Source organism: Halyomorpha halys, unplaced genomic scaffold, assembly GCF_000696795.3.
Source record: "Halyomorpha halys isolate HHAL.00 unplaced genomic scaffold, Hhal_1.1 Scaffold169.1, whole genome shotgun sequence".
Taxonomy (NCBI): Eukaryota; Metazoa; Arthropoda; class Insecta; order Hemiptera; family Pentatomidae; genus Halyomorpha; species Halyomorpha halys.
The window spans coordinates 1603197-1630526 of NW_027104700.1; the positions used below are offsets into that span (position 1 = coordinate 1603197).

Here is a 27330-nt window from a genome sequence, read left to right on the forward strand (position 1 = left end):
TTTTTCATTTATTTATTTATTTTTATTCTTATTTTATTTTAGTATTTATTTTTTCATTTATTTTTATTCTTATTTTATAGTATTATTAGTATGAATGAATATTTTATTCATCACTATTATCTATTTCCCACAACTATGTGGCAGATTTTAATATCTACCAATAAAAAAAAGAATAAAAATAATATGGAGCGGGGTGGCTAAGCGGTATGGCACCGGTTCGAATCCGGCTGCAACAGATAATAATTACTGTAGTTGTTAGTCAACCGTGTGGGTTCGGAAAGCCTCCGAGATTCACCTAGCCTCATAAAGTGCTTACATTTAATTCCGTTAATTAAGTGGTTACCTTTAATTGGGGAAACATATGTCGGTCGAACGTTATTCTGACCAAATAACTTCCTAGCATTTATTTTAATTTTTTATTTGTAAATGCTTATTATTTAAAGTATAAATTAATCATTTTGTGCTCTTTGAATAGTTATTTTACAATATAAACTAGACTGTATACTAAATGCGCTATAATCTAGTTATGAAATATTTACAACTCTACAAATAAGAATTATTTCTAGTGTGATTTTTTTAATTGGTAGTTTTTAATGATGTACTAATCACCTTTATATCCTGATAATTGTAATTTTGTTTTTACCCCTCAAAAAATATTCAATCCAAAAAAGCAATTAAGAATATTAAATATATAAATATTTATAAACTTTTCTATACATCGAAATATATATATTTCAAATTATGTTTGAAGTACGATATAAAGAGATTCCGCCTTTGATATTTTATATCTTTGTCATCTTTAATATAATATCGATGATCCGTTTTCGATCACGTACCATATTGTACCACAAGGCTCTATTCTATTCCATCATATTACAAATCGTAAAACCCTTTTATGATTCTAAGAATAGGCTGTAACATAAATATCACTACTTTTAGGTCCGTTTCGAATCGTATCCTTTTATGTTGTATCTATGAGGCCTAAAATAAAAAATAATGCAAACAAATTTTCTTACTGACATCTATTAACCCCGATTTCGGACTGAAGATCCTGACTTCCTGTTATGAAAGGTAACAATGATAAATCCTTCCTTTGATAAAATCGTACAAATATAGTCTATTATTTAAATTTAGATATGTTTTTATTTCTCCTGTTAGAAAAGATATATGTCGAGCCGAGAGAAGTACCGACTAAAATTGTAAGAGTTTAAATTTGGTAGACAATTGTTAATTTAATTTTGAATATGGGGATTTGAAACTTGTCAGTAAATATGTCTTATTATTCCTTACTACAGAGATATATTTAAAATATTTAGTTAGTTCATTTTATATCAAGAATATTATGAAGATTACGCTAGCCCAAGAATGCAATTACTAAAAAAAAAAGTTTCATTGTTTTTTGTTAAAGTTGAAAAGCTATTAGGACAAAAATATTAATCCTTTCTCACATTAATAAAAAAAAAACAGTAAAATTTTAAATATTTCATTGACTTATGCATTGTTATTATTATATTTATTTGTTTGGTAAAGTCAAAGGAATAAAATATGGAAATAACGTTGAACTGATTAAATGAATAATACAACAGAAAACTTTGTCTAAAACCTTAAGATATTGAAGGGAAGTTTTGATATTATTTTTACAAATTGTATTTATTTACCACGTTTTTTTTTACAATCCACTGTTACTCCAAAACGAAAATTTTTAGGGGTAATTGTAGACCTTAGGTTAAATCTTAGCAGTTTAAAAATGTTGCAAAAATTAATCTTGGATATATAAATTTGCTATATACATCAAACTAATGTTCAAAAAATACAGCTACAATTTAGACAAATCATACTCAATTGGTTTAATACCAACCAACTCTGCATGCTATTACAATCAGGAGACTTTATTTCTTTTATTGGTTCAACGTTTCGGCCAATCCGGCCATCTTCAGGGACATCTACTCAATACTACTTTGCAAACATATAATTTAAAACAACTCTAAAACTTCATTCAGGCTATTCTGTCCAGGTCAAAACATTTATATCTAATTAGTTAATTATCCATTAAAAACACAGTCAAAAATTATTTCTTTGCAAAAACTATTAATAGACATTTATCACAACCATACTTGTAACCTTCCTCTTTACTTTACTTTACAAGTATGGTTGTGATAAATGTCTATTAATAGTGTTTGCAAAGAAATAATTTTTGACTGTGTTTTTAATGGATAATTAACTAATTAGATATAAATGTTTTGACCTGGGTATAATAGCCAGAATGAAGTTTTAGAGTTGTTTTAAATTATATGTTTGCAAAGTAGTATTGAGTAGATGTCCCTGAAGATGGCCGGATTGGCCGAAACGTATTAAAAATGTTTATGGTGTAAGCCGAAAAATTAAGAATAAATGTTAATTAAATTAAATTGAAAATGTAAATTAATATTTAAAGAAAAAATTTGTTATATGATAAGATGATAACAGTGTCCTAACCTGTTGAAGGTAGGTTCTGTTTTTGGGGGTTTGTTAATGAACATAAAAGTGATAAATAAAAGTTTTAAATTTAGGATATAATTTAATAGAAGAAATTGTAAGTAGGAATCTATTTTTTAAAAAGAAAGACAAAATATTTTATAATGTTATTGTGATATTATTTTAATGATTAATTATTTAAAGATTGGGACAAAGGCAATTAGCCAGCATTAATGAATTTTAAAGAAAAAAAAAAAAAAAAAGGAGTGAAGACAGAATAAGGTAAGACCAAAGAAATCAGTATGTAAGTGAAGGAAATTTGTTATAAAAGTAATTAAAAGGAGCTGTTTGTAGGAATCCTTGAGAATGACCTGAGAGGTCGAAACGTCGGATGTTAAAAAATAATAAAGTTGAGAGAAAAGGATCAAGATTGTTTTTTAAAAAGAAACTAAACCACTCTCAAACAACTATATTAATAAAAAATAAATCTAAAAGAAATAAAGTTTTGAGACTATAATTGGATAGTATTTTGAGTTATTTATTAATTATTCATAAATTAATTTATTAATTTCATTCATTAAATTAATTTAAAATTAATATTTAAATTAAGGAGTTCCATTATAAACTCCCTAACCGCCCAAACCCACCAGTTTCTGACCTTGCTTCCTCTTCCATTCCTGGCAATCCTCCGTGGCACCTGAAAAGAAGATGGCCTCGTGACCTTATTTTGTAAAATATTTTTAGATTTCTACCAATAGGTAGTTTCTCTACATGCTGTATCATATCATTATGATCTTACTTCAAATTTTCTTGTTGTATTTTATATACAGTTGTAAATGTCAATAAATAAATTTTTAAAAAATAGGGACTTATAAATCCCCTAATATTTTTTAAAAATTATTATTTTTTATAAACAGTGTCCTTTCTTTTATGAGAAGTTATAGCTTCAAGTCTTGTATAGAACAATTCAAAGTTCTACACGTCGTGGAACGTCGGTTGTCAATCAATACATTTTTTACTACATTTAGACCCTTTTTATCCGCCTCTGGGAGCATCTTAAATTTTCTAAAAAGTCATGAATTTTCAAAACACTACTTACGAATGTACAGATCGTTTAGTTTAATCTATGGACTAGATAAATAATTTGGTCTATTCCTAACAACTTTGTAACTGACCTTTAAAGAAACCTATGTCAATTATATCCTTTGAACCTTCCTTCATAGATTTCGTTTTCGGTAGCGTTTGCTCAGAGATGAATTATTACCTGGGTTTAAATCATTGCATAAACTTGGCACGGTTTCTTTTCAAACTTCTTATTTATTTATTATTCCAGGATGGACCTTGAAAAAAGAAATGAAAGCAAACACACTACGGGAGTGAATAGATTCAATCAGAGATAGTGGTGACTGGCAGCCTTCAGGTTGTCCAATGCATATCTCACTATTGGGGGAGAGTCTTCCCATTCACCAGGGTTCGCATCTACTCACATTGTTATTCAAATCCCATACAATTCAGCTTTTATGGGTTAACAATAGAATAAATTAATAAAAGATGAAAATAAATAATAATACTTGATTATTCAATGTGATAGATATGATCTCCCTTATATGATTGGTTAATTTATAAATACGTAATAGTAAATATTAATCCTTCGTATTATTTCTCCTATATAAAAAAAATATGTCGTTTGGTTCCGCTTTCATGTACTATGTGTGTTTTTGTATAAAATAAATAAATTTACTTTGAGGGCAACATTTAATCAAACTTTTGAATAAAACACATGTCATAGCATTTTTCACACATCTTAAACTTTGAAGGTTTTGGCACATTAAAAGTTACAGAACCCAATGAAACAACAGTAAATAATGACGCTACCGTTGTATCCCAAACCCTCTAAGCCCACATCACCACCGGTGATGAATGGTATCAAAAATAGGGGATTAAAATAAATTGCAGTAAATCTCATCAAATCATCTTCTAGTGTAAGCCAGAGTAGGATGAAAATATGATATTCACAAAAAATGTCTGCTTTTGTTTAAATATTTATATAATATATTTTATTTATGTATTATACGCTGCTGTTTACCTCTGATCTATTTACCCGGTAATTATATGGCTTTTTCCAACCTTGGGTGCGTCAGTCCTCCGGTAACGAAGAGCGTTCATTGGAAGCGACGATGCAGTGAATGTGCGACGAACAGTCATTTGGCCCATCTTAAGACAGATGATGTTTCCTGATTCCTTATGTTAGAAATGTAAATGCGGACAGGTTCATTGACCTGCTCCTTTGAAGAATGTGGATACTGCCATGCGTAGACCTGTGCTTCGGGGTTCCGTTGGATCGCAAGTCTAATCTTATCCTGAAGGCTTAATCGGCCAGTTAGCTGAAGAGGGACGAGAATAGATCCGGCAGCGAAATAGTTGTGCATTTGTGGTATTCAGGGTATAAGCTGCAAGGTATTTGAGTTCTGCGAAATTTCTTAATCTGCATAAAACTGTATATTATGTTCATTTACTGAGTTGATGATATTAATAATCCTAGAAATGACTATTAACAAAATTACAAAAACATTTTTGCAAACAATAAGTTAATCACCTTTTTTGATTTTCTAAAACCACTCAGCCATATTTTAAGCTGAGTTAAAAAATATTTAATTTAACATAATTCGTAAGCATTTGTCTAAGGGAAACATAAATTTAAGTTTTAATACGATGTATTAATTTTAATAATAAGTTTATTGTTTTTTTTAAATTCCGGATGAGTTATTAATTTATTATCAATACAAATCTAAGCACAATTCATTGAGGTGCTTACACTGCCACGTATGAATTATGTCTCCAACCAGGTAACTCCAATTCCACTACTCATGGTTTTCTTGTCCTTACAGGCTTTCTTTTTTCTAAAATGCAAATGCTGACTATTTACTTTGGACCTTTTTATTCATCCGCGTCAAATGACCTGCCTTAATGTTTTGACTTAATATTGTAGAGGTTAGAAATTTGAATAATCATTTATCTACCTAAGGGACCTAAATGGTTCGTTGAATTTATTTACTGTTTGGCCTTTTATCTTATGTGAAATTTGTTTTGGTCGTGAATTCACAATTATATCTCTAATATACCTGAAAATATTATTTATATATATTTTTTACGGATATCGATTGATTATTTTTATATATTTTTTTCACAAATCCACAGTGTAATTGATGTAATTATCTAATCTCCAAATTTAGCAGAAAACAAGTCTTCGAACTATATACGTACAGTGAAACTCTTTCAGGAACACGATTGACAACTTCGCAAAGGGATAATCTCCAACTGAGGCGGACTGCCAAATTTTCGTCAGCTAGAGATAAATATTTTTTTTTTAAATCTGTATTGAAATTTAGAACTATATAATACATAATACATTTAGTAAATATGATCTTAGTTAAAATGGAATGTTACAGGCGTGTAGAGCAACTACCCATCGGTAGCACTGTGATGATATTTAACATTAGCTGGTCTCGTGACCATCTTCTTTTCAGGCGCCTCGGAGGATTGTCAGGTATAGAAGAGGATAAGAGGTTAGAAACTAGGGGGTTTGAGAATTTATAATGGAAGGAGTGATATCCGGTTCGGGCTTGATCGGTTACATAGGGAACATTAAGGTCTTTATGTATGATTTTGTTTGTGACAACTTAAGGAACATTGAGGATTTTACGAAGGATTTTGGATTTTGTAAGGATTGAATACGAGAGGAATTCGAAGTTTTCGATTCCTGTCTTTCAGTCTTGTGTGAGGATTCCAGGTTTTTTTTTGTTTTTTTTAATCCCCCTAACTTGCTATCTCTGACATACGGGGTGCGGGAGCAGTGGGGTAGTGCGCTGGGGTTTGCACATGCCACTGCTCCCTAGGATCACCATTTTTTTTTCTTTTTTATTCTTTTGTTAATTATTCGATTAATTTTTTTTTTATTGTGGTGCAGCCCAAGCTACGTCTGATGGAACTGCACCTTGTCCACTGCATCCGTCTGGGTACCTCCTGCAGTTACCAGGCTGCTCCAGCCTCCTGGTCTCAATCTGGGTCAGCTTCCTCATCTTCGGGTGACTCACCGATGTTGGGCGGTCAAGTCCTTCCCATCGTGTAATGAGAGGCGCCCACCACCTCCTTCCACCCGTAAATGAACTCCTTGAAGAAGGGATAATTCTCTTCTTCTATCAAACAGGGAAGGTCTGACTCGGCGAGGGCGTAAATCCCGGTCTTTCTCGACAGCCTGGCTCGGTGTCCTTCCAGGGCAGAGCAATCTATTATTACGTGTTCTACTGTTTCAGGAACTCCGCACGTTGGGCACCGGGGGTCGATGTTCTTACCAAAGCTCTGCAGCTTTCCCCGAAACCCCCCGTGTCCTGTTAGGATCTGTGAGACCCAATAGTCTGGGAGGACCCATTTAGACTTCAATCTAGAAAGGACGATAGGGAAGAATTTTCTCAAAGTAGCGCCCTTCTGGCTTGCTACCCACCGTCCATTCCAATTCTGTATTGAGTCCTCTCGCAGTATTTTCTTCCATAAGTTAGGAGTCTCACCGATCCTCTCTCGGAGCTCCTCCGGCAGCGCTTCTAGTCCTTAACTTAATATTTAAGGACATCCTCCCTGAGGATGAGGTCCAGGGGTATCGCTCCGGCCAGCACTTGCACCGCCTCATGTGACACCGTTCTGTATGTCTTCGTGACCGAGGATTCCAGGTTAATCGTTCGTCCAAATGTAGTCCAAGGTAGCGGATTTGTTCGACATGGGTAAGAGTAACATTATTAAATGAAACTGTGGGGCAGTTGGTAGGTTTACGACGAAGAGTAAATGTGATTTGATGGGATTTGTTGGAATTTATCTTAATCCTCCAATTACGACACCATTCTTCGAGAGCTGTGATCTGGGATTGGAGAGTTAGGGATACAATTAATGGGTTATTATTAACTGCGAGCACAAATGTGTCATCGGCATACGTGGTGAGGATATCGTTAGGATTGGTTGGAATGTCAGCTGTATAGACGGTGTAGAGGATACTATCCTGAGGAATTATTAATGTTAAAAATTAATTTTCATATAAGATCTTAAAAAACATATGAACAATTCTTTCTACTTTCATAAATTGTTATATTTAGATAAACGTAGATACGTTTCAGAGCTTTTCCCCCCTCTGAAATTTTTCCATTGTATAAAATTATTATTGAATATCTTTTTCTCAAAATTATGAAAACTATGTTTTATAGTTTTGTGTTTGAAATAAATATATTTCAACCCATTTAAATATATCCTAAAATTATACTTTTATAGATTAATAAAGCCCTAAGCCAGAGTAAGGTTGTCACGCCATAGATATTATTCCTTTTTATTCATTGATATCCAGTCAAATAAGAAATCTATTCAGAAGAATAAAATAAATCGCTCTTATGAACTGGATGATTAAATGTTCAACGGATTGTTTACATGTTTGTCAATAGCCAACCCTTCCTTGCTCATTGTTTTATTTTAAATATGTTACACTGAAGTAATCGCTTCTTATTTAGATTTTTCTAGGTGACTAATAGTTTATAAATAATTTTCTTTTATCTTAATATTTTATAAATTATCATTTATCAGGAAGTTCAATTCACTCAGCCTCCGTTACTCAAGATACTATTTTTTTTTTTTTTTTTTAGGGCATTTTAAGACTCTTCTTTACCTTTAGATTTTTCCTTGCCTTTCTTTACTTATGCTTTTAAAAATATATACTATAGTATTTTAAGACTTAAGAAAATGATAGGTGGCTCTTTATCTATATAATTAATTAATATGTTGATTAGAAATATATAAGATAATCTCTTTGACACTAATGAAAACAATTATATCAAATTTCTTTTAATTCTGAACGAATTTAATTTTTATAGATAATGTTCCACGATCTATTTTATTATGATTTTGAACTGGTAACTACGTCACTTATTAAGGTAAAATCAAACGAATAGATGCACTCATTTCATTTACATCACATTCCACTCCTGTAGACACATGACATTAGGTTTCGCATTCAGTTTTCACAAACCTGTCAGTTGCAGGCAGACATTGCATTATATCGCACTGCCAACCTTCTACCACGTTAGTCATTATGGAACTTCGTTTTTTTTTTCGATCTGGAACAGATGCTGGTAGCTCCACATCAGAGAATCAGGGAATAAAACTAGAATGTAAAGTAGGAACTGCAGGCCTATGACGTCGAAAGTGGCATTTCTTCTACCTCTGACGTTAGTCTATTTTATAAATAGTTTTCCACGGTGCAACTTAACCCAGATTCAAACCCACCTTCTAATAAGGTAGGAATTCTAACAATTCTTTTCTATCTCAAAAATGCAAACAAGTTTTATTACTGGTATTTGAATTCTAAGTCGAACACAATAATCATTACGACGTTCGGGTATTTATTTTATACTTATGACCGTACCAAAGACTACTAATCAGAAAAAAAAACAATAATCGTAATTCATGAATATTAAATGAGCTGAAAGAAGTAAATTGTTAGTAAAAATAGAACAGTCCTAATAATTTAATGAAAAAAAATCTGCTGCGATACATTACGTTACGAACTATGGGCTAATTGATAATGGATAAAATTTATCAAAGGATAAAAATGGTTATATTAGTATATATAAAACATAAAAGATGACGGATGCTGTCCGGTCTGATAGATTAAATTTATAAAGACTATTACTAATTATTTACGTTTTACTATAATTAATTATTTTAATTTTATTATGTTCTCCCACTAAAGTTTATCAAAGTGGATAATGCTTCTAATAAAGCCATTAGGAGAATTACTTGTTGGTTCTTCTTGTTAGAAAAGGCAAATTCAGATTAGTATAGAAATTAGCAACATGGAGAGAAAATAAATTTCAAACTAACTATATATTCGATACTATTCGAGTGTCATGTTTATATTAGTATCAAACTATATAGTGTTTGTTGAGCAAGTATAATTTGACGACAGTGATCCTAAAACTATAAAATATTAGATATAGCTATTTATAATGCCTGAAGCATTATTAGAAGAACTGTCAATTTTGCGTGTTAAAGAACAAACTTCAAGACGGTAAACAGTGTCTTTTAAAGTGTTAATCGGTCATAAAACTCCACAAATTTAATTTTTAATGTAAGGATCTTTTAAGAGCGTAGTAATGTTAGGTTATCGGACGAATGTGCCGACTAAATGTGCTATACTGCCACTAGGAGCGCTTGGTAATTTAAGAAGATTACGAAATGTAATAAAATAGTATTTCAACATCTTGAGCTCAAATGATTTTAAATCACTCACGGGATATACCTAACTACCTTAAGACATCGAACTTAAATATCAGTTTCGGAGTTCGCTCTGAAAAAGGCCCAAAGTGACAGACGAGCAGATTTAACAGATTTAATTTCAGTATTTAGTTCAAAAGAATCACGGGATCATTAAGGCATACAATAATTAAGATTTTATTAATTGAAATCTGTTGAGTGGTTTACTAAAAATTGTCGCATATTATCATCCTTATGGCTTTGCCGTAGTTGGGTGAAAAGATAAACAGAATAAATAATAAATTAAATGAATAAATTGAATGAAAGTAATTAACTTTTGATGTTAATTTTAATACTGCTGGCTCACATAAAATAATATAGCTTTAGATGAAATAAGGTTTACTCATCAGTAGACCCATTATTGAAAATCGAATATTGTGAAGATTTAGTATAATTCACGTAATAATAAAATAATGTTAACTTTTTAAACAGGTACATAAGGAAAAATAACATTTAACAGTTGAGGAGGAATTTACAGATACAACTTATAAAGTCAGGTGCTCCTATTTTATTAAAGGTCTAATGCCCCTATTTTTTTTTTTTAAATCGAAATTAAAGAGAAGGAATCATCTAATGCGAGAGTTCTCGTAGGTAACTAGTAATAACAGGAATCTCTATAACAGGAACTGCTGCACTGTTTACTAGCTGCAGCTTAGCTCTTTGACTGCAACCTAGCTTTATATTGTACGCTGAAATATTAAATGAAAATAAAATAAAGAAATTGCATACCTCGCCTTTAAAATTGCTTTGAAACAATATAAGCTGCTGAATGTATAAAATGACCTTGGCCCCTATCAGGCCATAATTACAGAAATACTAAAACTTTTTATTCCTAGGTCTCGGTTGAATCTCCTTTCATGATTGACTGCTAACAGAAGAGTTTAATAAGAAACATGCACAAAAACCGGTGAGGGAAAACTAGAGACCTGTTTAGGACAGCGACCGTCCTACTAATAGACTCGACTTAAGACTGATAAGGCTACGTGACTTGCATTAACGCTGTTTACACGCTCCTTTCTAAATGTATTTAGTGTTAAGGATAATAAATGAGTTATGTGCACTATTACTTAGCTTGGAGTGAAAATTATTCTTAGAGTATACCACAAGAATCATGAAGGCTACTTATGAATATACTTGTCATGAGTTGACCAAATATGATAAATCAGAAATACAGAAGACAATAATTGCAATTGCAGGCCTACTTTCTACGCTTTAATCCCTGATGAAGACCTGAAATTCAGGTCGAAACTTTGGCATAAAATAAATAAAAATGGTTTTGTTTATTTATGTTGTTCTTTGCCGACCGCACCCCTCGACAAACTTCTCCAATCATAAAACAATAATGTATAAAATTTAGATACATAAATGAGAACTTTAAAAAATACCAAACAAATATGATAATGTAGTGATAATTGAAAGTTATCCCGTTTCTAACCTTTATATTATACCGTATCTACACCAAGGATCCATATTCATATAAAATTAAAAAGATTAGAAAAAAACAAAACGATAACATCTTCTTTATCATCTTCCGAGCTAAAGAATCCTCTTTCTTTTTTCATCAACTTCATTTATGTTACCAAAACAACGACGTATGCCTTTTGAGTATTAGCCATGGGGAAATAAGAAAAAAAAAACTTTCCGAACATATAAAACAAATCAGCGAGACATGTCCTTGTTAACAAAATTTATACAATTAAATGTAAAATTCATCGTGGAATTGTTTGTTTGTGCAATCCATTTCATCCTCCTTTCAGACGGTGGATCTTAACGCTAGATAAACATGATTCAAGTACTCCTGATTCACTGATACTGCAAAACCCAATTCCAGATTCCGAACTTCGTACAATTCAGGAAAATATTTTTTTTTTTTTGCAGTTTCGCAATAGATGAATAAATAAAATATATGAAATAAAAGCTTTAAGTAAGCCGGAGGCTAGTTAATCATCAGTCAATCTAAACCCAAATCTGAAAGTCAGACTTGACTATTATCCTCCCGCCTACGTTTTAGTGGATCTTTAGGACACCAGCCCGTTTACCTCTGATTACCCATTAGTACTCTTTTAACATTATAATGTACCTTATTCTAAATGTTTAAACTATCAAAATTCATATTTTCCAATAAAAATTGAATCCTAAAGATTACATTTTAAAACAAAAGTATTCTTGATATATTGAGATTCTAAAAATTATGTTTTACAAGCAATTTCGGTTGTATTTTCTGGAAATTTCATTTCACAACGTAAATCAAAGGCACAGCGTTCCTCTGTATCACTTTTAGATGAAAATAAGCTATGAAATTTTGCAAAATAATACAAAAAATTGGTATACCCAATAAAACACACATACGCACACTAAATTATGGTTGGTTTTTCATTGCACATGTTGATTTAATTAAGTATTACTGCTTTTGTTTAAAGAATAAATATAGAGTAAATCCCGATGTAGCTCCGTAGCTTTCAGCTCTAAACTGCCCATTGTGGTCGCACTAGGTCGAATAAATTCCGTAAATGGCTGGTCCATCTCGAGAATAGCGGCCATCGAAAGAGTTCGTTGACCCCGGTGGGCCTGTACTCAGCTATTTAGCCTGTCTGCTCAACTTGCTGTACGTGGTCAGGGTGGGTCGCAACTCGAAGGGCTTGGATCACGTACGAGATTTCTTGCAGTTTATTACTTAACCGTGATTGGGAACAGGCTGGGACGTGCCTTAAAAAGTTTTGATCTAATTTACAAACATTTAAATGGGTCGTTTTATTTAATGATGTATTTCCCCCCCTCATTTTACATTTATTAATGAAATTAAATTGTAATTTTCATTCACGCATTATAAACAATATAATTGAATTGTATAGTAAATGTATGGCTAAGTTTCCTGATTTTCGACCTTCCAATATTTAATGAGACATGACGTAGTAGAAATTATGGTACAACAACCAGATATATTCTCTCACTTGACCTAGGGAGTGTCTTTAAGACCACAATTCTTATCTTAACTTAGTCCAATGATTTTTTAATTATCATGGCAGGGTCAGGATTGGAACCGGGTACGTTCATATAAACAGCCCAACGATGAACCCACATGATGAGTCAAGTTCCTGTTGTGAAAACTATAGCGTCAAATTATTGTTATGTATTTTTCTGTTCTAATAAGGTTATTCATTTGGAAAGATAAGTATGTCTGTTTGGGAATAGTTATCTATTTATTTTATAATATGTTAACGATATTTGTTTTGCAACCTTTGTTCAAGTTCATTTTTATTATTCCTTTTTTACCATATATTAGTGGGGAGTCAGGACTTTTAGGATGAGCTCTAAGGGCGATTTTAATCACCCTTTCTCTCTCTTCTTTAACATGATATTTGTTTATTTAAACTTTAATTATTATTTATCTACACCTCTAATTGGTTTAAATTACTAAGACTTTAGAAGTAATTTTTCTATTGATATAGTTTAGAAATGGAAGCGAGGGGCTGTACATCACATGCGATATTTAATGATTTTTTTTTTGTATATGTAACTTTTTTTTCTACTTTTATCTAGTAATCATATTTTCCTTCCAAAAAATCCAGACATCTGAGAGTATATCCACACTAAATTTATAGAAATATATAAACTAAATGATATAAAAATATTAAAATGGTGAAAAAATTAAACATATTAAGAACATCCATTCCTATATAAAATATTTACATTCAGCCTGATGAGCTTCGAGCCCCTCACTTTTGTGTTTAAGTTCCTCTTATTGAACGTTCCTGACAATTAATAATAAAATGAATCTTTTTTTTTTCTTTTTTTGTAATAATGTAAAGGGTTTAAGTCTGTCTGATATAACATAAAATAAAAAGTGATCTGATTATAAATGAAACTGTAATAAATATCAAGATAATTACATTTCGTATTGTAAATACGATAATCAAATTTAGATAATCAAATGATTATGATTATCAATAATAACTTAAAATATTTTTTGTTGAAAACGCCGGACAATTGTTTATTTGATGCTGTAATAATTATTTTTATTGTTGTTGGCAATATGCAATTCGTTTTTTTTTATAAAGTGATCTGATTATAAATGAAACTGTAATAAATATCAAGATAATTACATTTCCTATTGTAAATACGATAATCAAATGTAGATAAACAAATTATTATGTTTATCAATAATAACTTATAACATTGTTTGTTGAAAACGCCAGACAATTGTTTATTTGATGGTTTAATAATTATTTTTATTGTTGTTGGCAATATGCTATTAGTTTTTTTAATTATATTAAAACTTATTATTTTTCTTTATTTCAGGTAAGGCTATCATTGTTTGGTATTAAAAATGGAAAAAGGTAATTATTTAGAGTAATTTTAAAAAGTCTATTCTTACTTCTGTTTAAGATGTTACAAAAATCTTATTATATGACCTTAACATTATGAATCTTAAATCTTTTCGTCTTGCAGTAATATATGTATATTTAAAACAATATTCAAAATGATAATTATTACATAGTCCCCTGGTTATTATTTTATGTAGTGAAATTGTACTAATTTTGTATGATGAGCATATTATTTGTATTACAGAGGATAGTATTTTATCTTTTTTTAAATAAGTAATATTTGAAATTAAAATAAGTAATATTTTATATTTTTTGTGATAAGCCTGAATTTTGTTTTATTTATAAATTAATATTATGCATATTATATTAAGAATCTCCAGCAGAGTTGGAACTAATAGCTAAATAGTTATCAGAATTAGTTCCCCTGAAAAATTGGAACTAATTTAGCTATTGACTTTTAGCTACAGCTAAATCTTACAACTAAATTAATTTTTAGTTGTCCAATTCAACTTACAACTAATTGAGTTGTAAGATTTAGCGGTAGCGAACCGTCAATAGCTAAATTAGTCTCAATTTTTTAGGGTGACTAATTATTTAATCCTATTAGCGATTCCCCTAACATATTAGGGTCTTTTCGTAAAATTTTGGGGATTCTAAAAATGAAAAAAAAAATTATTTTATTTCTTTTTAATAAATTATTTATTAATCTTCAGTACCTCCGAAAATATAAAAAGGGATCCCAATATGTTAGAAATCCAAAAGGTTGAAATAAATTGTTTCGCAAGTGCGAGATCACAAAATCGATATTATTTTAGTTTTCATCACCTCCGAAAACATAAAAAGGGATCCTTATATGTTAGAAATCCGAAAAGTTGAAATAAATTGATTCGCAAGTGCAAAATCACAAAATCGATATTATTTTAGTTTTCAGCACCTCCGAAAACATATAAAGGGTCCCTTATGTTAGAAATTCGAAACGTTAAAATAAATCGATACGCAAGCGCCTTATCGTAATATCGATTATCTTTTCATTCTCAGCACCTCTCAAATTAAAAATGTTTATAGTTTTAAAATCAACTATCGACTTGGTCATGAGTGATTGATGGTTAAAATGATTCCAAAGTAAAAGGTACCAGCCAGCAATTTTATAATGAATCACTACTTATTTCTGTTTCAAGGGGTTCAAAGAACAAATCGGAGAAGTTCTTGACGATTACAAACTTTTTTTTCTTGTGACTTTGAATCCAAATTTGCTACATTTACAACCAAACGTGGAGAATATGCATTGTATTGGAACTTGTTAGTTTTTCATTAACAACTAAAAAAAAAAAATTGCATTAAAAAATTTAATCAGACTAAATATCTTAAAAATGATTATATTATATTTCATTTTCGGCAAACCTACGATGCTGCTAGAGCCCGCTTAATAATATCACTTTCTGGTTCATGTAAAAACTTCTTTCTAACTGTACAAATTGACCTCGTCATTGCTTAAATTTTTAGACCAATTAGTTTAAGGTTGATCCATGGGCACAACTGGATAGTGTTTTGAATTTTGACACAGAACGGAAAATTGACTCACTAATATAAACATCATGTGTAAAATATTACATTGATTTTTTATACTCGAAAAATGCTTTTTTGTTAAGCAATTTGTGAAAAGCTGCCAAAAATATCTTAATTTTCTTGTTTTTTTTTCTATTTTAATTGCGAAATCACTGGCTAGCGATTTTTAAAATCTATAATTTGGATTTAAAACTCAGCAAATAACTTCTATGATTTTTTTAACTGGTTTAAATTACTTCATAAATGAAAGTAAAAATGGTTCGTATTAGTATTAACTAGGTTGGGTTAAAAATTTTAATCATAAGTTAAACTTGAAACAGTTGACCAAAATATAAAGATTTGTCTAAAACAGTTTAAAAAACTAGTTTTTTTCCAGCTGTATTATCGAGACTAATTAGAAGCCATTCACGCATACGTTCACTAATTGTTTAAAATCTATCTTTAAAAATTGCATATTACAGTTACTGAAATAACAATATTAGATTGGCTTTTAAAGTAGATTAGATGGAAGTAAAAAAAAAAAAAAAAAAAATTATCGACTGTTAACATTAGGTTACAGTACATTTTGAAGTATTGGTTGGTATCCTTAATGTTGCGATCAGAAATATCAACGTGTATACCAAACAAATAAATAAATAAAATAATAATAATCTCATAAATCTCTCGAACCCACAGGATTGACTTATGACAAAAGTACCTGAATAAGTAATTATCTATCCCAGCTTAACTCCATGCTAGACTCGGAAGATTGAAACACAGAGCTACCCCGTCTCCAACTTGTAATAGTTTTCCTAAATTTGTTCGTTAAAATTATCCCATTATTCTTTTTTATTGAGTGCTTATTTGCGAAAACGTTGCCAGTGGTATATAATTTTATGAAATTTCCATTTATCCAACTAATGTGTTATAACCTTTATCGAACTAAGCAACTAACAATGAACCTCTGATATTTTCATTATCCTTTTTAACTCAGGCTGACTGCACATTTCAATGTCCAGGAGTAATTCTTAAAATACACAAAAACATAATTTTAATTTTTTCCATGTAATAATAATGACTAAACTGTAATAATCCTTAATTTAAAACTTAAAAATCTTAAAATAAGCTGCTACTGAATAAAATGTCACTTCTGTTAGAGGTATCTGCTGTATTTTGTTTTCATTGCCTTAAAACCAAGACAAATTTTTGAGTATAATTTATTTTAACCATTCAGACTTATGCAGATTATTATTATTGATAAATCCATTGTATTGAAAGAAGTTCTAAAGACATAAGATTAAATATAAGGATAGCAAGTGTTTACCTTTCAAGAGAGAATATTCACCTTAATTCTTTAGAATCTACAAAAAAAGCATGGAGTTGTGATCAATAATTTTAAATAAATTATTACACCTTTCATTTGGTAAAAATAAATGTTTTCTTTGCTATTTCCTAAAGCACATAATATGTTATAATTTAATACATAAAATAAGGAAAGTGAAGTTATACGTTGAGCACACGCCGCTCTAGGATCAATGTCATGAGGTAAATCAGTGTGCTATTTGTTATAAGCTTTTCCCAAATAACCTAAGATGAGATGACAGAATGGTTGGTCACATGCCAACCGTGTTAAATCCTCGTTACTTCTCCATGCCTCCATATTAATAACCAGGAAGGTCTTTCCTGTGTAGAAAGTTTTATCTGTGACAAGAAATGCGTCCAGAAGAGGCTGCTTTTAGCAGTGGCGTGATCTGACCCAAAACCAAAATAGCTCCGATGACAAGGTCCTAGAAGTCAAGCCGTCTAGTCCAAGATTCATCAAACCTTTCGTCCGCTGCTTTGAAGCGGGATTGGGGGGAATGGACTGAAATTCTGTCTTGTTTTCCTCATTTATAAGTTATGTTTTCTCTTTCGATGTAAATCTCAGTTCATTCTAATATTGAAATAGTCATCTTTCAGGCTGCTAGTGATATTTCATCTCTGTTTATTGAACATCACACGTTTGTTGTTGCTTTTAGACACATCCTGTCAGTTGAGCTAGATTTGAAATCTGACCTTCCTTGCTATATGCAAATAGTTGATACTAAATTGAAGAAATGGATTTTACACGAACTCTTTCATGCATAAGAATTACTGTCGAATAATGTCTTGTTGACATAAAAAAAATGTTTTTACAATGGTTATTGATAATGGTTATTGATAATAGTAATATAATGTCATTCCCCATTATCGATAAAGCATATAATTTATATAATTATATATTAATATAAGCTCATCATTTCGTCAAGCCTTCGAAAATAATAAAATTCCTCGTACAAGAGAATTGGCCCTTAAAGACTTGAATAGAAAAAAATAATAAAATTTCTGAAAGAAACTCAACTATATACTAAGATATAATCCACCAATATCGACCAGTATAAAAAGGAAATAGTCTACATTCAACTATCAAATGTCAAAAACAAGAAGATAAATAAAGTAAAAAGGGTGTAATAACCTAGATGTTGATCGCCCTGAATAAAAATCTAATCTAATCTATTGATAATAAGTCCTTCTAAAACCATTTATTTCCTTTTAAGAAATATTCTTTAATTAGTAATTAGCTATTTTATACTATTTCTACCATCTACTATACTCATATATCTAATACTATATAGCATATACTATATCTAAATTAGCTGTTCTTTAACGTTCGGCACTGAGCTTATATCGTATGTATTTCAGTTTGTTCAATGTTTTTCAACTTTCTCTCTATTACCTGAATATATATTTGACCACTTCGAGTCGCTATCCTTCAGGCCTAAACTCCAAATAGTACTTTAAATTCCATTCTTTATGTGCCTTACACATATGTCCACATAATTAATATATGTATTAATACCTCAATGTAAAGGAATTAGAAGAAGTATATCATCGGCCATTTTCACTCTGAATGTCCGCAGGTAATTTTTTTTCCTTCCGGTAGTGCAATACATCACTTCTTCTTGAATTTAATAAAATATAAACAGAAATATAAATATTCTTTTACTGCCAACCAAACAGTTCTCTTTTACAAAACGTTCCCTTAGTAAAATTAAATACGGCTCTATCTAGGATCGAATAAAGAGAAGGAGAATGTGTAAAAACCGAAAATAAAATTTTGAAAGTCAAGGCAAATGCGGCAGTGCAGACGGCTAGCATACGACTGGCCAAATAATATTCCTTTACATTTCACCCATGTTTTTGAACCAATTGGACTAACTCTCGAGTTTTAATTTTCTGATCATTTTTAGTATACTCATCAAATCATTGCTAAATGAAAACACATAATAGTGTTTTTATTGGCATATCCAGTAACTTTCTCAGGAAAAGATTCTCATTTGTTTTCATTCTATTAGGTAACGTCCCCTGAAGAGACATGGGAAATTCTGTAAAAAATTGTTTGTTACTTTTTATTATAATTTGTTTTATGTGGAATTGTTATAAAATGTTTCTGGTTCATAATTTTATGCAATTTCGATTACTTTTTTTCTTTTCAATCCGGCTCAAAATACCTTAATATAGACATTTTTTATTACCTTGAAACTATAGCCGAAATTTAATTTTTAAATTAAATAAAAAGGCCTAACTTTTTACTTTCATTTACCTATATGTAAGATATATAGTGAGGTAAAGTATTGGGTTGTGAAAAAAATTCAGATTTGAGTTTTTGACGGAGATCACGTTTTGCGGAGACCTAAATCAAAATAACTAAGCTCGCGCAAAATGGACAGTGGACATCCAAGGTCAAAAACGAAAATCTTATAAAAATGAAATTACTCATTTAATACAGCTTTATGCCTGGAATGATGTAACAACTTTTTTTTTATAAACTATTTGGAACTACCATATTATACAATACAATCGATTTTTCACATTTTTGGGGGGAATTTTATAAAAAACGGCTCTAACGAGTATGATTAATTGGTACATTAATGTTCAGCCTTGTGATTTTTAATATAAACTAGCTCTTATCCTCATTGAAATAGTTTAAAATGGCTCTAAATGGATAGTTTTCAAAAAATTCTCTTCTAAAGTATATTTAAATTAGTTTATTTAAAATAATAAACTATTTTTCTATGTTAGCAGTAGTAAAAATGTAAATATATGAGCCTAGAAAGAATTTTATAATATTACTAAAAGAGAAAGAGAGACAACAGTTTAGAAACTGAAAAAATCAGAAACAACCGATTTTTCCCGATCGTAATCATATTTGTAGTATTTGATTGAACTGTTTTATTCTTAGAGTGAACAAATGTAAATATGAATTTTGATTGCAACCAAAAAAAATTTTTTTTAAATTGTCACCTTCCGGTTAATAAATGAACCGCACTATAAGTTTATTATAAAATCTTATTTCAATTCAGTTTAAATCTTATAAATATAAAACAACAAACAATTCTGGACATAGGCTAGCATTGGACTTATTTTACTGGCCAGTGAAATAAAGCATAGGACGAATAACTAGGTCAGTGAATTACTTTAGCTGTCCTTTGGTGGGGGATTGAATCCAAACCGATCTGTATCCACTCTTATATATTAGGTACCCAACTCCTTTAATACGGTCAGAATAAAGTTTAGTGATTAATCAACTAGCTATCTAGAAAATTCGCAAAAGGGATCATGTCTCGGAGCGTGAACAATAAGTATAATATATTTTTTTTAGTAATATCTAATACTTCTAATGAAAAAGAGGAGGAAGAGTTTTCACCATAAATTTTATCGCTTGTATTTGGGTGTTTAGTGTTTTTAATAATGAAAAAGGTCTTGATGATGTGTACTTGGCAATGCAGCTATCACATTGTCGTCCATCATTCACATCATACATCATACAGGAGGACCTGAGAGTAGACCAACAGACTTTTTTCCCCAAAAATGATATATCGCTAAAATTATTCATCCCAAATGTTATTCATATTGCATTTAGTATTATTAAATCTAATACTTGAATGGTAACTGTAAAATGAGTAGTTTAAGATTATTTGTCCAATATGTGCTATGGTTAGGAATCGCGATTTTCGTATGAAAAAGTCAGGAATGTTACTTTTAAAATAGACTATAATCTTATATCTTGTGTTTAAAACCTAATTTTTGAGCTCCAACGAGGCCGTTTTTAAAATATAGCCGTGACCAGGAAAAAAACTTAAAACGCGAAAGTAGCGGATGAAATTAAAACAAAAATGGCAAAAGACCATTTTTATTCTAAACCCGTTTTTGAAATATATGTGTGCCAAATTCTTTTGCACATGTCCAGGTGAAAGTTGTAAATGTAATTTGATAAAGTTGTTGGGGAGCTGAGGGGGATATAGGTGGGGTATAAATTTTTCCTTGATAATGCCCTAAACCAAAGAGAATAATTTAACTTCAATCAACGATTCTGATGAATCCACCAGAATCCCAATTAAAAGTTATTCCCACGGCATTATTTGAAAGATAATTCCACGGTACCAACATTTACTTACTTATATATTTAGACATTCATTTAGTGTCCTCACTGACTTTTAGTAGCAGTGACGTGGTTGAGAAAGAAGCGTCGGGATCTACGGAGTCCTGCTCTTTCCTCTATAAGTGAGGGAAGAGCTCGGTTTGCATTTTCCCACGATATAAGTAATTATTTTAAATAGGATTGTGTTCAAGAGGCAATTTTATTTTCATTTAATTTTGTTATTTATTTATTTTTAATTAGTATTATTTTTTATTTAGTATATTTATTTATTGTTTTGTTCTATTTCCCATTTTGTTATCATTTAATTCATGTATTTGTTAATATGGTGCGAATATGCTCTATGATCCCTATAATCATTGTCTATCAGTATGTCAGAATGTAATATTACACATTAAAAATATATATGTATAAGACATTCAGTAAGGGGCGTGCTAAAAATTAGGTGAAATATTTGACATTCTGACTTAATATTCCAACGATTGATGTTTACATACTGTCACTTTAAGAAGATGTAATCTCAAACCCTGCCGAGCCAAAGCAATTCACTTAAAGTACTAATGACAGTGAGGATATTGAAGTGACGTCTACTCTTGTAATCTCTTAAAGTAAATTAATCCCAGAAAAGAGTTACTGCTGGATGCTGCTCTACCTTGTGTCTTACACAACATTATTTTGTTAATTATTAGCCAAAACATCCTAATACTTTGACTAGTAACTGTCCGTTATAACTGCTTAAATTTTGACGTTTTATAGTGTGAAGAAAATAATATTACCATATTTTTATCATGTATTTGAATATTTTTATAAAATAAAAATTAAGGTAATTGTGTTATGATTAAATATTAGACATAATCTATGTATTGCTTATTAACAAAATTATATGATTTCCAGATAGTACAAGAGCCCAAGAGGATAAAAAAGGCAGTTATCTCACTCCAATTTTTGAATACTTTAATGAAAGCTATGTATAATTAATAGTCAAAATTGATGAGTCTGTCAAGTATAGGTAGTGGGAACTATAATTGGCGGGTGTTTCAAAGCGATAAAAAAAAACTAATTTTTCATTCGGAGCTCTATATCTTAAAAAGTAGGAACAACACAAGAAAACCTAAGAGAACGTCATTTAAAGAAGAGTCAATTTGCTAAATTTGAAAATGGCTTTGTCCTTGAAAATGGCTGAATCGGCAGAAACGTCGGGCTTATAAAGGAATAAAAAATGTTTTGAAACTAAAACGGATAAAATTTTATTTATTTAAACTGCTGGAAATGTTTCCGGGAAAAACTTGGATATATTTGGAACTATCGTGAATTATTTCTTTAAAAAAATTGAAAAAAAAATGAATCAATCACTTAATTAAATAGTTATACTTAAAATATAATTTTTAATTCGAAACTCATATAGGGACCGAATCCCTTTTTTCTCCGTAAATTTTCTTTTCTGATTTAGGGTAGTATTAGTTAACTTAGATTTAATTTACGAAGATATAATAAAATTGGTAATGTGTAGCAAATTTAACCATGTCAGTAACAAAAAATATAATTTGAATGGTTATTCATTCTTTTTGATATTTATTTACATTAAGCTATTGCTGAGAGAATCTCCAGTAAACACTGTATATCCCATAAATGTACTAGTAATTAATAAATTATCTATGTTACGGTTTATCTAATTATCAATTATGATTTGATTTATTTTTTTAGCGTTACCCAATTTAAAACATAATTTTTTTTCTACTTATACGGATACTAAATATAGTTTTTGTTAATAATAAGTGAAATTTTTCATTTATTATCACTTGTGGGGATTAGGAACAGAATAAAAAATATCTTCAAAGCGATATCAGGAACAGCACTTTTGTCAAAGAAAAATTGTAGGTTTAAACTGATAAAAGAACGGCAAAGTTAGGAGGTCACTGATTTCAACAAAAACAAACTTTCAATTTGTGTGATCCTAAGTCTTAAAATTTTGGATAAGTGTCTCGTGCCTAAGAATCGAGATAAAACATTATATTTAATAACTTAAAAATCGTTTATTTTTTAATTATTTACTATTATTATTCAGCAAATATACACCTACTCATTATAAGAAAAAATTACACTAATAGTATTTAATGGGTTTATATCCTAAAACAAAACTTGTGGTAACTTAGATACTGCAATACTAAACTAGGATCATTACAACCACCTGCAGTAAAAAAATCTAGTGTGGTGCGCAAATCACACTACTTTCACTTGAAGTGAACGCTGAAGTTATGGCAATTATTTTTTTTTATTATTGAAAAAAAAAAATGTAAAAAGACTATGGAAGGCAAACATTATAATAATAATGAAGGCCTAACGGGCCCGAAGGCTAGAAGCCGATACCACCAAACGGTCTCCACATATATCCTTCCAGTGATGCCCATCCAAATCCATTTTTATACGAAACTAATACTAAATTAGTTTTAATGAAATCATCCCATATACGTTTCGGTCTACCCCTCAAACGTGTACCCGTCGGTTCAGTATTTATTAACATTTTAGGGATCCAAACCTAAGCAAACATTATGAACAAAATATTCTTTTTCTATTGGTATATAAATTTGTATTTTAGAGTTTCTGGAGCTAATAATAATGAATATGAATTTTATTCCTGCTAAGAATACATCAGTTGCACAAAAGATAACAAAGCCAAAATGCAATCGGTAAACATCGGGCGGTCTCGGATGTACCATTTGAATGGAATAACTGAATATAAAAGTTAAATAAATATAAAAAAAGAGAAAAGTTAGAATTATAAATTACTTTTTTTCTTAAGTCCTCCCGAATTAAATTTCCTCATGTTCACCAATAATGTATCTACAAGGAAGGTCAGAAGACTGAGATGATGTATATTTGTAAGGAAAATGAGATAATAGATTGTAAGATAGATGCAATGAGAATAATTATTAGTTTTTTGGTTAATTATATACTATTATAAAATTGTAATTACTATAAATTTCGATTAATATTCAAGGATGGATAAAGACAAAAGCAATGGTGTTATCTTCCAACTAAAACAACTAGGATGTTTGCACGGTTATCTCATAAAGATTCAAAAAAGTAGTCAGTGATGATAATTATCTTACAAAAATTCATCTCACGTCCGATAATATCCGGAAGATCAGAGCTGGTGTAAAATCCTCTTTGACCTTCAACAAATTGAATGCTTTATCTTATCAACAAAAACGTTTTCCTGATATTTCAAGGAATATTTACATACAAGCGCAAAATAGGCCTTACTGGCCATAGTGCTTGCGTGCCAAATTACATACATATCGATTAGGTGGTTTTAAAATAAAATTAATAGAAATATATGTGTGTGTTCTATGGACCTCTCATTATTACAAAACTATATTCAATAAACATTTATGTTTATTAGTTAAATTATGGGTTATGAAGAAATAAAAGTTATAACATAGGAGATCAGAATCACAAAGCATATATTTAATTCAATTATATTATATATATTTAATTATTTCCAATTTATTGGTGTTTGAGAAAAGTCGTTCGTTCAAACAACTGTGGGAACTTTATAAATCATGGCACTTTAAAACTATTGTAACCAACTGGAAAACAAGGAAAAAAAAATGCAATTTCCGGAAAAAAAAGTTCTTTAGGCAGTGACCTTTTTACCAGAAACCTCTTCCATTGTGATGTACATACTTTAAATTGGACACTGGAGGTTTCAAAGCACCAACACTCCGAAAGTTTAATATCTTTTTATCCGAAAAGTTTAGGGTTGTTGGTGATCATTAAAAATTTATTAGAAAAAATACACAAAAGACAAGGAAGATGATGTTATAATATTCGTAAAATTTATATGTAGGATAGTTTGTTTTTATTAAATTTAAAGATTTACTTATAAAAATTTGAGGTCGATGTGGAAAAAACGACTGCAATGTTTAAAAAAATATAAATAATAAATAATCGAGTGGTTGAAGTATTGAGGTAGCACGTAGTCACGTTTTCCTATTTTTCTAATCTGAATCATATTAGGACCTTGCCCGAAATTCTCCCATTTTATTTGAAGCCTCATGTATAAATGTAATTGAACCAGTTCTTACTTTGTACCACAGCTCAGTAAGGGAAACTAATTGTATTTTTATGAGGTTCCGGGATTTTGAACCCGGAAGCAGAGTTAGGTTTTCCGCAAATGTTAAACGAGAAGTCGGAAAAAGTTATAGACATCAGTCCTGAATAATGTTTCTCAACTACTTCCTGTACTACTGATCTGGATTCTTTGAAATAAAGTTGAGAAGGAATTGATGATATATTATTAATACTGCAAGAATGTGTTAGGCCAGTAGCCAAGACTGTCCAATTCTATGACTGTACTTGACTACATAATAAAAACATTATTTTCTGTTATATCAATCGTTGTTTAACTGAGAGTTCGTGATATTTTCATTGGACACATTTTGATCCTACGAATTTGGTATCTTGATCTTCATTGGCATAGAAGAAAAATCGTGACTAGTCCAAGCTACTACATAGCTAATATGTTTTATTTTCAAAAATCATATTAAAAATGATCGATAATAATAATGTACTATCTTTCAAATTTGAATGGTCCCAATTAATTATTTTTAGTACCGATGGATCGGGGAAAACGGTTGCACGATAAGGCACGATGCTATCAACTCCAAGGTTTGAATCCGGCAGGGCAGAAAATTGTTTTCTGTTATTCTGTAGCCGTGAGTCAATCCTGTGGTGCATGATCCCTTCTGAGCTTGGGTTAAAATCTGGCTCTCAAGCGTGATTCTGACAAAATACCTCCTTGAACAACCGTTGGTCTTCCATCCATACAAAGTACTGAACAACTGACCCTTCATGAGTTGTAGTGGTAATTTTTATTTCTCCTTATAAAAATATTTAAGTTTTTTTCTTTTAACCTATGGACCAAGTGCTTTGCATTAAAAAAAATATTTTTATCATTTTCAAGAAAAAGTAATGTAAACAATTTATTTTATTAATTTAGCTGAGTGCTACTGTTAACTAAAACTATGAGTCAGTAACCTACAAAGTACCATATTAGTTAAGTCTGTGAAAAAAAAGTCAAAATTCATTTACATTCATTGTCTATTTATTTCTTAGTATGGTTAATTGTAAATTTTCATTTACTTTTATCGCCTCTTGCTCAGTCTACATACTTTACCATTTTATTTCAGCAAGTATTGATATTAAAAAACATATGTATATATATAATTATATAAATGACATATAAAAACAGAGGTGTTAAAAGATGATGATCATTTTTATGTTTATGTTTTGTAATATTTTTCTAATTTATAAACGCTACGGTGCATTAAGAAAATGTTTGACCGTAAGACACTTTAATACTTCTTCTTTAAAAAGTCAAATCCTACGAAACTTTTCGGTGTATTTCAGTGCCTTCTGTATCCTTAATTATTAAGTTCCTTTAATTCCATAGATATAAAACTTTCAGATTTAAAATAATTCGAAACTAAATCCTTAAATTAATTCAATTATCAATAAGATATGTACCAACAAGGTTTTGTTAGTATCATAGAAATTAAGAGTCTAGTGGTTTCAAACTGAGGTGAAAATAACCTTGCGTTAATGAGTAATTAAACAAAATATTGTGTTTTATTTATATTTTCGAAAAATTATTTTTTTCTTCTTAAATTCATTGATTCCGCTGACTGTGTAATACTCGTAATATCATAGAGAAACATGCTCTGCGCAATGTTTCTATCTAATTTATAAGGTTTATTTTCAAATAATGGTGGCCAATTTTGGAATCATTTATCCATCGTTTCTCACTCTTAATTAAACTGAAAACCATTAAGTTATAAAAAATAAAAGAAAGAAGAAAATTATCAATAATTATAATTATGATGATTTTTAGTTAAGTTGCTTCATTCTGAACCGAAAGAGATTTGAAATAGTTTTAAAATGTATCATAAATGTTTCTTTGAGTGAAAATACGAATTTCAACTTCCAAATTAAAAAAAACCTCCAATATTTCTTCGATACCTCTTTCTGGTCAATATTTGACTGGACTAAATTCCGTCTAATAATTTTGAAATTTATTTAAAAGCAAAGTGACAAAAACTATCACAATAAAAAAAATTGTATAATTTTATTTGCTTTAATTTAGTATTTATTGAAAGTATAAATGTGACTAGTGATTATTTTTTATTTTATTATTATAAA

General features: G+C 30.2%; 1 protein-coding gene across 5 annotated transcripts in view; it reads left to right on the forward strand.

The window, feature by feature from the left end:
• The window catches only part of LOC106678941 (ATP-sensitive inward rectifier potassium channel 12), a 388098-nt gene that overhangs the window by 131105 nt on the left and 229663 nt on the right, over positions 1-27330 (forward strand). The gene's annotated exons all lie outside the window — the stretch shown is intronic.